Source organism: Cupressus sempervirens, chromosome 11, assembly GCF_028749045.1.
Source record: "Cupressus sempervirens isolate cs-2001-9-10 chromosome 11, ASM2874904v1, whole genome shotgun sequence".
NCBI classification, from domain to species: domain Eukaryota; kingdom Viridiplantae; phylum Streptophyta; class Pinopsida; order Cupressales; family Cupressaceae; genus Cupressus; species Cupressus sempervirens.
In genome coordinates, this window is record NC_143128.1 from 755,561,476 (window position 1) to 755,577,234 (window position 15,759).

General features: G+C 37.7%; 1 protein-coding gene across 7 annotated transcripts in view; it reads left to right on the forward strand.

The window, feature by feature from the left end:
• PIP5K9 (phosphatidyl inositol monophosphate 5 kinase) overlaps positions 1-15,759 on the forward strand; it is a 217,899-nt gene that overhangs the window by 52,611 nt on the left and 149,529 nt on the right. The window lies entirely within an intron of this gene.

Sequence of the window (15,759 nt, forward strand, 5' to 3'; positions counted from 1 at the left end):
CTAGAAATTCACAAAAGGTGTGCATTCGACCTAGCATGGAAAGAATCCCTCTTGGACCCATAAATACACCTAGGGAAAAGAAATCCTACCAAACCACTCCTTGGTTCACTCAACCACCTACCATCCCACTAAGCATGCTACAAAGGAGAACATGTGTCAAGTGACACCACAATACACACAACACACTTGGCAAGCCATCAAGAAAAACAAATTTACTTTTATAGAATCACAATAATACACACAAATTGGTTTTACAAATAAAATACAAGGGTAAAAAGGTTATACCCTCCTTAGGGTTAACCTTGGCTTTTCCAAACACCTAGCAAGGTTCTCCATAAATCCATGGGCTTCTTTCCTGCACACTTATTGCAAATATCAGTAGTCCAAGAATATGGTGATAAAATGATAATGTAAATATAAATCACATAGATTCTATCATCAATGAATAACATAACTAATATGAAATATGTATTTCCATTCATATCACATTACACACTTCACATTTGTAGCAATTCTCTAATCTAGATAGTAAAACATTATGATCATTTATTCTTACAGAAAATTATGGAATTAATCTACCTTAAGCAATGCATCAAATATAATATAAGTATACAATTCTAGTTTATTCAAATGATACATGAATTCTTAATGTTACTCTAATTATGCTAAGACATGATAATCTAGCACCATATGGAGACCACAATTCAAAAATCAAACATTCACTTGAGTATAACATAAGCTTTAATCATGACATATGGATCATCAAGAAGGTAAGTAAGCATATCTGAATAACATCATAAAAACTACTTAGAATATTAGTGTCCTAGTAACATCATAAGGAATCATCATATAGCCTAATGATATAGGTATCAATGTCCCAATAACATAACATGAAATCAAATAGTCTAAGGATCAAAATATCAATGTCCATAGTGGGTAATAATGTGTCATCTAGAGTCTAACTATCAAAGTCCAAAAGAAACAAAATGTCAATAGTGCTATGATGGTCGGGGCGGGACATGACAAGGGTGTCCCAGAAGTGTGCTGCTGGCGACGTAACTCGTACACCTGCTCTGTCCTGATGCGGAGATTTGTCTGAATCTGAGAATTAACTTCGACGGCCTCCTTTAAAAGGAGCGTCGCATCCATGGCCTGCGTCCTAGCTAACTGCATCTCGTGCTTAGCCGCATCCTTATCTCGAACCGCTGCCTCCGTACCTTGCTTAGCCACATCCCTCTCCTGCACCGCTGCTGCCAAATCTGCCAGTAGTGCTGCCCGCTTTGCGGCCCATGCTGCCTGCTGGTCGGCCAGGTCGGCGGCTAGCTTCTGTCTAGCCTCAGTCTCAGCTGCCAATGATCCCTCTGTTGCAACCCTGTCCGCCTCCGCACGCCGACGACCGTAGTAAACATCTTTGTATAGTTCCACAATCTCATGTGCTAGCTTCATCATAGGGGTGTCATTGGGTCCCAACTCCGGCTCAGTGGCCCAATTTGCCAACATCTCAGCTGTCTCCGTCGCCGGCCAGCCCCTGTCTACAAAGCAAGTCTGAAATCGCCGAGGACAGATCCCTCGGATATATGCTCTGATCAAGTGCCACTCCCTCCGTCGAGCCAGGGCCTGAATTGCCACATCGTGTCCCTTCTTCAATGCAGACTTCATAGTCCTGAGGTAATCTCGGCACCTGTCCTCATCCGACCCATAGTCCTCCTTGGCGAAGGCCTTCAATGACCATTCCGCATCGCTGTTCTCCTCCTCATCAGTGGGAGCCATGCCCACATCCGGTGCCGCCTTCTCTGCTGTTGGCGCAACCACGGCATGTGGCATTCCCTCCCCCTGAAGCTGAGGATCTGGTACCGCTGGCCATGTTCCTGAATGCCTAGGAGATTGAATGGACAGACCCCGCTTGGCAGGAGTGAGTCGGAATTGCTGCCTCAAAAACTCACTAGCTCTATCCATCACCTCCGGTTGGTCAAACTGTGCAAGCTCCATGTTCGCCTCCGGTACTGGCTGGGCTGACTCGGCCCCTACTAAAAAGGATGATGAAACGGTGACCACTGCATCACAATCAATGACCTCCAACCGAACCTGCGGCTCAAACTGTGGTGGTGGCAACTGTGCTCTCGGTGTGACTGCGACGGTGACATCTGCTGGTACAACTGGAATCACCTCCGCTACAGCCGTCGGCAATGACTTGGCGACTGTTCGTGGGACAACATCCGTCATTGTCTGTGGAACCACCTCCGTCACTGTCCGTGGGACACCATCTGTCAGTGCCTGTAGGGCCACCTCCGTCACTGTTCGTGGGACATCTGCCTCTGTTGGAGGAGTCATAAGGACCGGGGCACGACGCTGACCAAATGTTGGAATGGCTGTCGAAAAGGTAGTCAAGTGCGCTGAAGTTGACAGTTGAGGAGGGGTAAAGAATGTGGGCCCACTACCTGCTGCCTCACCATCAACTTCCGTCGATGTGCTCACCTCTTCTTCCACGGATTCAGCCTCGTCACTCATCGAAGTGCCCTCCCGTCTGCTATCTGTCTCTCCGGAAGGAGCCAATCTGCGGAGTACTTTCTTGTGACCTGTTGTTGATCCTCTTGTATCTAAATGTCGCCAATAGAATATGAGAGGCTCCCCGTCTGCCAACTTGCCCCTTGGAGGAGCCTCAAAGCCATCCATTGGAATCTGGCTAGCTGCAGCCTCTAGAAACAACCCGATGGCATGGTGCGGCATAAAAAATGTTCGGTGCTGAAGCGTCATGAATTCCTCCATCCTGTCGGCAAGCACTGAGGCCCAATCATATACCACTCCCTGCATGATACCATTCATAAACACAATCTGCGGCAACGCTATATCCAAAGCTCGGGTGGCGCCTGTCAACCTGCTCTTGATGACATCCATGATACACTGCCAATGAGCCTCTTGAATAAAGTCTCTGCGAAGCCCTTTGCGAGAGTTTATGATTCTTGATTTCCACTTTCCTCCCATCAGGGCCAGGGATGCCGAAAACCCTAGTGAAATCCCTAGGTTTAAAAGACACTGTCATCTAATGCTCCTTGTACAGGAATGTACTCGTTCTGCTTCGGGCGCTATATGTAATTAATATAATTATAATTATAATAATAGTTATATATATGTATTATATTATTTTTTCTCATAATAATAGACTTATATCTCAAATATAATAAATTTATATAAATTATATCTCATATATTATTATGTATATTCATAGGCTTATCCGACTGAAGCTACCAAACATCAACACTCCGTCTTAGCTAGGGAGGATAAACTCAAGATAAATATTACACCATTGGTAATATTAGGCATGACAAATTTTAAGGATATCTTTGATAAGAAGATATCCACCATTTTGATATCACATTTGATATCATGAGTATTGGCCTTCAAAATATATGATATTCATTGAATACTCTTAAGTAATGGTCTCTAGAATATCAACACTTAATACTCATCGTATACTCAATAAGGTAATGGTCTACAGAATATGAACATATGATATTCACCATTTTGATATCACATTTGAGTATTGGTCTACAAAAATATCAACATATGATATTCACCAAATACTCTGAGTAATGGTCTCCAGAATGAGATGCAAGATGTTCACCAAGTATTGTGAGTAATGGCCTCCAAAACATCAAGTCGTATGATATTCACTACGTACTCTGTGTAATGGCCTCTAGAACATCAATTTGCATAACATTCACCATGTACTCAAAAAATGTTTATAAGGTATGTGCACATGCATTCTCATAATGCTTACCATATAAACATCCACCATGCAAAGTATAATCTATCATGATCTACATAAATATTGTAAGATATCCATCATAATAGAAAATTAAGTAATTATAAGATCGTCAGCTTTCATTAACTTATACAAATACAAGTGACATCATTTGGAAGTCATCACTTCTTCATGATGTACAGAGGGGTTAGGAACATTAAAATCACATAGTCACGAGGAATATTCATGAATCACAGTCCTCTTGATTGCTACAATTTATTGATCATTGGAGAATCCATCTCAACATGGTTTACTCCCTCGAAATCAATATGACCGAGATTACCCAAGGCTGATTGAATCACATCCTCTATCTGCTCCCTCTCTTTCAAGGTTGCCTCTAATGAAATGTCACTCCCTTTGGATCTCCAATCAATCTCCCTTTTCTTGCAGTAATATTCTTGAAGGAAAAGATCAAGGCACATAGCTCTTATTGAAATAAAAGAGAGAGACTACAATGAGTAGGTAAATGAAATACTTAACGATAATCAATACTCATCCGTACATTAACATCCTTGATCAAGTTGCTCCAATGAAGTTCCATAAATAAGAAAATGCTACAGGAGGAATACATTCCTCACCTTTTTCTTGATTAACACAACTCTCCTTCATTAGTGGAGAAAAAAATAATAATTAACCCACTTAATTATATTTATTTTCCAAAGTATATTTTTTTTCCAATCTATTTCATCTTTCTTCATTTCTTGTATAATATGCCAACACTACACAATGTTGACTATTACCCATTTATTTATATATCCTTCATGCTTCTTGTAAACACTCATCGAGGATTTCTTCTTATGCTCTATGGACTTAATACTTTTGTCTTTATATCCAATAAGAATATCCTTCTTACTTCTTTATATTCGTTTCTCACGTGTTGGTGCTTATTGTCACACGTATCTATCCATGATTGTGCTTCCCATCCTTATCACCGACTGACTTGGATGCTTACAAGGTTGAGGTAAATTTATAATTTTTATGTTTATAATCTTCATAGCATCATTATTTACAACATCCTTATTACACTTCTTCAATTCAATTTATAATAGAATTAATCAGTGAATGTTCATGTATATTATCTTAAAGTTGAACCATGTCATCATCCTCGATGGCTTAAATCTTTCATTGCGATGATTGATGTATTTTTAGATCATTGTTTTATAGATCTAAGAAATTATGATGACTTGTGTTTTTATATATTCATTTGTAACATCCTTCTCATGCTTGCATAGACCCCAGCGGAGTGTATTGCCCTCCCACATTGAGCCTGTTCCCTGTTTGCAAAATCGTGGAAGCACCGATCGTATGTTGTCTTGCGGTTTTGACCAGATGCGAGTTTCGGATCGCATCGGGCATGAGGCCAACCTCAATTCCATTTACAAATGCGTAACCTGATCTTGATTTCTTGTCAGGTGAGAAGGTAGTGATTGACGAAGAATTTGCGGATCAATATGCATGTTGTCTACGAAGTGCTAAAGTTGTGCAAAAGAGTGTTGTCATCAGAGATGATGGTGAAGAGCGGTTCGGATCAGGATACTACGTGATTTCTGAGCGAACTAGTTAATACACATCAGTCCCATCTTCATTTGTCGATTAGGGTCTTTGGTCTATTGGAGCATGTCTATGCTGTATATTTGACCTTCAATCAACTTGCATCATCGATCTCATTTATTTCCAACATTGACTACAAATAACATTGCATATTCTTTATTTCAGGCTTGACCATCTAAAATACATAATGCATCAAACAAATTGCTTCAAGACCATTGCTCAAAATGATGGGAGTATTACATTCACAATTAGACTAAACAAAGGTAAAATATAACTTTATTGCATTGACCTTCTAATTACCACAAGACATCGATCATCTTTCATTAACATGATTGCTCTCCTTGTATATCGATTGTTCTGTTGCCACTATTGAGATCGGCTTTATACAGATTATTTCATCTTCCTCATCCAATTCCCACTCCTAATGAGTCTGCAAATTCTAATGGTTCTTTTGGAGATGTCAAAGAGCTCATTGAATGCTGTCCAAATCTTCCCAGATGCTCCATAATGGCTGCGGGTCCATCGTATTACATTCGTTGTTCAACCTAGTAAGATATATAAGAGTTTTGTATTTAGAATAATTTCTCCATTTTTTAAAATTCGATTTTCATCTGCAATAAGGCTCTGATACCATGTTAAGTTTCTATGGATTGCTTGCAGATGTAATTGTATTACCTGTAAGGATTATATATTCCAAATGACAGGGACCTCTTTTATTTATATTTGAAAAATGAGCCAAGAATAGACATGCCCCTTCATGGGACATGTCTATTCATTATAATGTAATTATATAATTATAATTATAATTAAAGCTATATGTATTATATTAATTTTCTCATTTAATAAACTTATATCTCAAATATCATAAGTTAATGTAAACTATATCTCACATATAATTATATATATATTCATAGGCTTATTCGACTGAAGCTACCAAAAATCAACAGATGGAGTGAAAAATCATTTACTACCCATTATCACAAAGTTAGACTCTGCATATGAGATGTTAAAATCCCTAGAAGACATGTTCAAAATTAACACCACTAGTAGGCTTCTTACTCTAAAGAATCAACTCGCTAATATAAAGATCAATGAAGGAGAGACCAACACCTCATACTTTGTGAGGATACTGGAATTAAGAAACCAACTCTTAACAATTGATCACATCTATGATGGTAAAGAGTTAACTATGGTGACATTAAATGGACTCCCACCTTCATGGGAAAACTTTAGACAAGGAATATGTGCTCGCTCAAGCTCCCCAAAATTTGACCGACTAAAACCTAACTACATTCAAGAAGAGTGTAATCTGATATCTAGAGGAATTGGCATGAAATCCACAAATGAAGACATGTAGGTTTTCACCACTAATTTGAAAAGGAAAACAGACAAAAGTGATAAACAACCATTCAAGAAACAAAAGGATCTTTCTAAAATACAATGTTTTAGATGCGACAACTATGGTCACACTGCAGGAAGATGTCCTGACAGACTCAAACATCTAGCTTCCTTCACTGAAGTCAATAACTCAAAGTTGGATTCATAGAAATTTCCATTCTGAAGAATTTTAACATATTTCAAATTTTATGAAATTTTGGATTAAGAGTGAGTTCACGATTCTTTACCATTTGCACCAAGGCTCTTGCAAAATAAAGGTGGAAAACTTTTGAGGTAAATTTGTATATTGTAATTACTAAGAAGTGTCTTAAAACATCTGATCATTGTACTAATAAATTATTTATTAATAAATGTTATTTCATATGGGCCTTGTGTACATCATGAGGAAGTGAGGACTTCCAAATGATTATCTCTTGTATTTACAAAAGTTATTGAAAGGTGACGATCTTACATTAACTTAATTTTCTATTACGGTGGATATCTTATGATGTCAGTGCAGATCATGATAGACTATACTTTGCATGTTGGATTAAGTTCCTTAATCAAACCATGAAATATGGTACACTTTATGAGAATGCGTGTGCACATAGCTTATAAACATTGAGTACATGGTGAATGTGAGGTAACTTGATGTTCAAGAGGCCATTACTCAAGAGTACTTGGTGAATATCATGTGACTTGATGTTCTGGAGGGCATTACTCGAGTACTTGGTGAATGTTATGCATCCTGACATTCGGGAGGACATTACTCAAGAGTACTTGGTGAATGTCATATGAGTTGACATTTAGGAGGCCATTACTCTTAATATCATTACTCTGAGTACTTGGTAGATATCATTGACTTGATATCAAGTAGGCCTTTACTCCAAATATTATGGAATAATATCACCATTTTCAATATTGGTTGAGGTAATATATTGTTCATATTATATATGAATCTTTTCATAATCATCCTCCCTAGCTAAGAGGGAGTGTTAATGTTTGTAGCTTCTGTCGGATGACATTTCAATATGATTGACATTATTAGAGGAATATATAGTTTATTTTCATATATGATATGTGTCATATTATATTAATTATTATATATGGGACTAAACTCCCAGGAAGTCCCGATGCTTCACCCCTGTGAGCATCATCTAGATCCAGTGAGTGCTAAGTGTTCTATTTATTCTCATGAGAGATGGAGTCATGTTGAATCACTACTCATGAAACATGGGTCAATGAGTTTGACTCAGAATGACACATTTAAATCCTAATAGCAATATCACAATTTGACTTGCTGTGGAAATTATCTCCTACTTATCAATTGATGAGCTTAAGGGGCTTTCTAATGAATGGTTCATAAGGCAGAACACTGGGTGAAGGTTTTGCAAATGGGGTTGCAAGCTTTGGGTTTAACCATGGAGGAAACTCCGTAGTTAAGCACGCTCAGGCTGGAGTAATACTGGGATGGGTGACCTCCTAGGAAGTCCCGGTGCTTAACCCCTGTGAGCATCACCTAGATTCAATGAGTGCTAAGTGTTCCATTTATTCTCATAAGAGATGTATTCATGTTGAATCACTGCTCATGAAACATGGGTCAATGAGTTTGACTCATAATCACACAGTTAAATCCTGATAGCAATATGATACTGTATAATATTTATATTACTTAATATAATAATTTAAATATTAATCTAAATTCATTCATGTCAATTGGATTGGGATAAAAACTGACATCCTCTCACATCATATTGGGCATGTGTATTGGAAAGTGACTTGGGCAGTCAAACATATTGATCGATCCTATAACATGTCACGTGGAGGTGGCAAATCAAATTGTGTTCATGGAATATGTTAGCATGCTTTAATAAAACCTTCGTTGACCGATAAATTTTAGTTATTCGTCAAATTGATGGGTCGTGCGATTTGACATGAAGGGGTAAAGGTGTAAAGTCACAGCCCTATATTCTACGAGATATAGAAAAAGAGTTAGGACCCTCTCTTGAAAAACATATCAATTATCTAATGTTATTTCAAGGAGCAGTTCTAAACATATATTATAGAAAATATTAAAATTCAGATATTCCATAAATCTGATATACTTCAACTCATTTTTTGGGTCAATTGCCAGTTTCTTGTTCGCCTTTGATTCTTCTTCATATGAAGCATCTCTCCTCTGTGATTATGTTGTTCTCGATTCACTATTGCTACTTGTGCTTCAACTTATTGTCATGATACATCTTTCTAACATTTTATTTGCTTTCCATATCTGCTGCCCAATTATATGCATCCACATACTATGAGGTGGTACAACTTTCATTTTTTTCTCAAGGAAGAAACAAGGCCTTCAATAAATCATCTTTTCCTTAAGTTAGTAGGTACCCTTTTCAGTCTTATTATTAATTCTTTGAGCCTATGACTATATGCTAGTTGATATTTTCACCATGTGGTGTCTAGAAAATACTGTAGCCAATGTGCTCTATTGTCTTGACAATTCTAGATCGTCTCATAGGCCTTATAGTGGCCTATGGGATTCTTTGTCCATTTCTTGTAACATGTCAGTGGTTTCCTTTCTATGTTGTGGCTTGATGACGGATTTACCCAAATTTTGTACTGATGCAAACCTAGTGTTTGGAACATACTAGTCAAGGAGTTTCGATGCTCATCTTGCACTCTTGATTATGTGAGCATACTTTACTCTTCTTGTAGCTTTAGTGTTCCACAATCTTGTTTCACCTTCAAGTTTCTTTTGTATCCTGTGACCCTTAGCCATGAAGGTTTTGGCCCAATTTTTTCTATTTTCAACTCTTCTTGTATTATGAGAGATTGATGACATCCCAATTATTAGAGAGATTGATTGATGGATTTTTTGTACCAAACTTAGTGTACAAGGTTGATCCATGCTTCATTTCGTAATGAAAGGTGTCTTTTTGTCATCCTCTCTTCCTTTGTATGGTCATTTGTAGTAGTTGGAATGCCTTGATGATTTCTTTCTTGACTATGATTCCAATTCATACTTAGACTCCAACTTTTGCTTTGGAAAAGATTTTAGCTTTAGGTTTACACTATTAAAATCTCTTTGGCAGCCTCTTGCTTTCTCCTTCTATTCTCTCTTGTCTCTACAAACCTAAAAAGTTGTCTGATCTCTTGGTCTTGACCATGTTGTGGTCTCTTCCTTTCTTTATTGACGTCTTAGGGCATGATTAACTTATATCGAACCCAATTTCTATTAAAGCAATGCTGCCAAATGTTCACTATTATAGTATATGTTGTCGACATTGCTTTGGTTGCTTCTCCTCCCTCTGTTCTTGTAATTCAAGTAAATTGTGAACCAACAACCTTGGAAAGCTTCCTAGAAGATCATAGGCCAGAGTGTGCATTGTGAGCTCAATGTGTATTGTGCTTGTTGGTACCACTCTCTCCCAACCCTCTCGTTGTTGTCCTCATTAACCGAAACTTCCTACATGTAGACTGACCCTCCTTGTTGTCCTTGACATCACTGTCAATCACTAGTACTTGTTGGTTGAATATGCGGCCCATTACTTTGTCATCCTGTGTATTTGCCTTCAAATCTCCAACTTAAATCATTCAATGGTGCCTTTATTTTTTTGACACCAAAATGTTTCGAACCGGTAACTTAGGTTTTGTTCTGACCTTCACTTTTGCAATTGCTGCACCATAATTTTTGGGTCTATTGCCGTTTCTTGCTTACCTTTGATTCCTTCATCATATGAAGCATATCTTGCCTCCGCGATTTTATTTTTCTCGATTCACTATTACTACTTGTGTTTGAACTTATTGTCATGATCCATCTTTCTCACATTTTATTTGCTTTCAATATTGGTTTTCAATTATATGCATCCACATACTATGAGGTGGTACAACTTTCATTTTTTTCTCAAGGAAGAAACAAGGCCTTCAATAAATCATCTTTTCCTTAAGTTAGTAGGTACCCTTTTCAATCTTATTATTAATTCTTTGAGCCTATGACTATATGCTAGTTGATATTTTCACCATGTGGTGTCTAGAAAATACTGTAGCCAATGTGCTCTATTGTCTTGACAATTCTAGATCGTCTCATAGGCCTTATAATGGCCTATGGGATTCTTTGATCCATTACTTGTAGCATTTAAGTGTTTGGCTTTCTATGTGATGCAAGTAGGGAGGTGTTGAACATGTTCTTCTTACAAATTCTTCCACTTGGCTTCTTCCAAGCCTTACCAAACATATCACAATCAGTCCCTCATGACTCTTCCAAGGCTAGAGACCAGGTGCTTGGCCTTTTCCTCATTCCACACTCACCTCTTCCTAGTAACTCTACCTATATCTTCACAAACACAAACAATTACCCCTCTCACCACACAACACCTCCACTCCCTTACACTCTCTAGGATCTTTCACAAACTCATGCAAAATGCTTCCACGGGCTTAACTAATCACAAACAAAGTGATTTCAAACATTCATAAGGTTCCATGCACCTTAGTGGGCTCCAAACACCAATCCTAACAAACTGACCTAATGAGGGCTCTTCCTTGTAGCATGATCTTGGGTTTTTTAGGCAAGAAATCAAAGTCTTTGAAAATAACCACTGAAACTAAAGGAGGATTCAAATACCAAGTACTGAGCTCTACTAAACTTCCAGGTCTTAGGGTTTCAACTATTCATTAAGGCATTCAAACTGCAGGCCCTAATTGAGGCTAATAGGTCTAAAAGACACACTCAAACTAAAAACTCACAAAACCCTTAAAGAACTTGAACAAATGAACTTAACTACACATTTACCTTATCAAGAGCCTTCAAACTCTGACTTTTGGGCACCTAGCCACTGGGGAGATAACTGATCTTTCAAACCCTAGCCTTAATGAGGGTTTTGTTGCTAATTTGAGAAACTAACTTCAAACCTCCATTATCTTACCTGCCCAACACTTCCAATGGATTCTTCAGCATCCTAAGAATGAATGCAAACCTTCAAGCACACATGCAGACTCTAGACAACCCTCTGTCACGTTTTCTTGAGTGCTGATTCACTGTATTTTACATGCAACAGAAAATATTTATTGATTCTTGGCCCACTCCTTTATTGGGATCAGGGTTATGGTGTAAACCTACAAGATGGCAATCTAAAACAACAAATAAAACCTTTACATCTTCCTTAACTCTATACAATGAAAACATGCAACCAATGTGGTACTTCACTCTGAAAGTGTACAGAATTTATTGTCTAAACAATGAGTAGTGAGATCTTGGTAATAACCCAATGATACTAGGCACATATTTAGCATCAGCATTAGTTCTCGACTTCATTCCCCTATATAGGAAGCTTTAATAATCATCACATCCACGAGGTAAGGAAGCAGGTACCAGGACTGCAGTCAAATAACAGTACACAAGCAGATTTCACAAAATAAACTGATTTTATTATTCAAAACCACACACCATAACCTTCACTTTCCTTCTCCACATCTCATTCTCTGCCTCTACACAAGAATGCATTGCTTATGTAATAGCATGATCTTTCACATCCCCAAAGAGTTCGTCCAAGATGGTTGACCTTCCATCTTTAAAAAACTGTCATTTTGCAAAAAAATGTTGACAGCAACATTTTTTGACAACTTTACATTTTTTACACATTTTTGACAATTTGCCTCTTTTGCTAACTCATGCCTATTTGGCACCATATATAGGTCCAAAAGGCTTACAAACTACATGTTTAATTCATTTGTGATCTTGCATGACATTTTAATACCCCTCAAGGCCTTTGGCTGGCATTGACCAACTTTGACTGATCCTTGACCTTGGTCTACATGACCTTGATTTAACATCTAATTAGATGAATTGAAATAACTATTTCACTAACCTATCATGACTCAAAACATACTAACTATGCTCCTAAATTCAATGGAGATGGTCAGGGTGCTCCTGCACCACTATGTTGTGGCTTGATGGTCAATTTACCCAAATTTTGTACTGATGCAAACCTAGTGTTTGAACTTACTAGTCAAGGAGTTTCAATGCTCCTCTTGCACTCTTGATTATGTGAGTAACTTCACTCTTCTTGCAGCTTTAGTGTTCCACAATCTTGTTTCACCTTCAAGTTCTCTTTTGTGTCCTCTAACCCTTAGTCATGAAGGTTTTGGCCCAATTTCATCTATTCTCAACTCTTTGCATATGATGAAAGATTGATGACATCCCCATCTAGAGGAGGCTTTATGGATTCTTTGTACCAAACTTAGTGTACAAGGTTGATCCATGCTTCATTTGGTAATGAAAGGTGTCTTTTTGTCACCCTCTCTTCCTTTGTATGGTTATTTGTAGTAGATGGAATGCATTGATAATTTCTTTCTTGACTATGATTCGAACTCATACTCAGACTCCAACTTTTGCTTTGGAAAAGATTTTAGTTTCACGTTTACACTATTAAAGTCTCTTTGGTGGCCTCTTGTGTTGTCCTTCTATTCTCTCTAGTCTCTACAAGCCTCAAAGATTTAAAAAACATATTAAAAAGTGATCAGATAGAGTAGAAAAATATATCTTTATTTGTACATGAACTTATTATAGGAGTGGACTAATAATGATCAGGCAAGGGCTAGACTACTTTCCTTAAATACACTTAGCTAATTTAAACAGCCCACTAGTTGTTGACCAAAACAAGATTTTATCAATTGACTCCTATAATTACTTTGAAGTCAGCAAACAAGTAATACATAGTTGAAGACAATCATATTAACAAAGCATATTAGAGGTATTGTCTGCTATAAGCACATTAGAAAAGTATAATATAGGTGTTGTATGCTAACTACAAAGGTACACTTTAGGTCACCCCTAAGTGGGACACTGATTTCGTGTAAAGGCTTTTATTGTGCATACATTCAAGGGGATTGTTTTTGCATTTTCCTTAAGTTGGTTTGTGGTTTACAATCCTAGCCCTCTCTAACTTCAGACAAGTTGCCTTCTATTCATAGTGTTGGTGAACTGTGAAAGGATAAGTCTACCTAGTATATAGTAAAGGGTGAAAGTGCAAATTTGTAATAATCTGGAGTAGTTATAACCAAATATTCCTTGTTTGGGATGTAAGGTATTTTATTAAACAGTTAGCATGCAAACCATGTTTCAGTGAAAATAAGATTTTTCTTCCATTAACTGTTACTCCAAATTAACTAAATAAAAAGAGACCAAATAATACATCTCAGAATTTAAGATTTACATACTCCAGCATCCTGGGTTCATTAAAGTCAATCACATTTCATAGACTTCATTAACTGGCGGCAACCACAAAGGCATATATTAATTAATGCAGTATAAACAAATACTGAAAGGATTAACTTACAGACAGACCCGTGATTCGTTGATATGTGAAAATGAAGTGATCTGGTTCAGAATTGATGGATATATCCCACCTTCACCGCCACACACTCCAGTATAGCTGCCGACAACTCTGAGTGTTCTCCCTTGAACTCCACCGCTGTATACTACCTCCCGTGCCTTCCAAAACTCCTGCATCTGCCACCACACACTGCCCACGGCCTGGAAAAGATGGAGGCACGTCTTTACTCTCTGTCCTGCCTGACTGGTGAAGTATTACTGCTGTTGCTACTCTTCCACAACATTGCGAACACTAACCACTAAGTCTTCTGTTAATGCAGACTTTGCCAGAATCTGTCATTCCCACAAATTGATAAAACCAGACACCATGATCTGCTGTTTGCTGAGTAGCGTCAATCTGCTGGTTATTACGTCTACCATTCACACCCATGTCTTACTGTTCTGGATGTGGTCATTCTATCACAGCCGGCTAATAGTTATGAAAACAATATGCAGTAAAAATTGATACCACTAAACTTGGTTTCACCTGATAAATCTCACTTCCAGTTCCTGAGATATTGTCACTTCCTCCTTGTCGATATCTGCCTGAACTTGAATAATAATTCTGAAGGGCTGGGGTGACGTCCAACTTCCTCCCACAACTCGAGGGTTTTCGTCGTCAGAGTTAACCAGTCACATTAAAGCAACCAAGGTTTTAAAATTTGAATAGAAGCATATATTCGTTGTATGCAAATCCCAAGACGGCGTCTCTTATTTATAACCTCAAAGTGAGGGAAAAGTGTTGGGATAAGAGATGTGGGATTAAACTCCAATTTCGTCATGTAGTTACTTAAGTCACCTTATAAAGTAAATGTCTTAATAAAACATAAAGTAACTTTATTTAAGTACTTCAAGACATAAAATGACGAACTTAAGACAAATCTTCCCTTGTGATTGGCAGGCATCCTTACTTTTAATGTTGTTAATCTATCCGGATGTGGAGATAGATTAACTAGGCGCCAAAAGAACTAGCGCGAAAGAGGGGACATGACAAAATTTGACATTCATAATATGAATAGGATCTTGTTGTCCATTACATGTCATTCCATGGCAAAAACACTCGTTATGGCCTTTTGGTAAATAAAATTTGCATCTTCTGATGGAGTCTTTGCCTTATATTTGCTTTGTTACATTACATTCCTTCATCTATTTCATTTACCTTCAAAAATGGAAAAATTCTACTACCCCAACCTAAAATTTATTTCGCTTCCTGTGTGTTTTGTGTTGATGACATTTGCATTGGTTCTTTGGGTCTTCCATCTTTATCTTCATCGCCTCCTTGTTTCCTTGTACTCGGTTCATATGGTTTGTGGTGTAACCTATTTGTGTTCACCTTCTCTAGTTATGTTCACGGTGGTCTAGTGTTTAGTTAGTCTTGAGAACCTAGAGCACCTTTTTCCAAGTGCTTTCTGTTGTATCTGCTTATATTCTTCAGCAGCGTTAACCTACTTTGGTCATTGCATGCATTTATAAGATATCTGCTTATCAGTAATAGATTTGCTAGCCCATTGGGGTTGATATCTTTATTCATAAAGAACGAGGTTAGATCCTAGCTTGTGTGGTTTCCTTTCCCACTTGAAGTTGGCATTATAGTGATTATGGTAATGACTTTTCTAAGGCAGTTATGATTAACTACATTGAAATAGTATTTGTATGCTAGAAA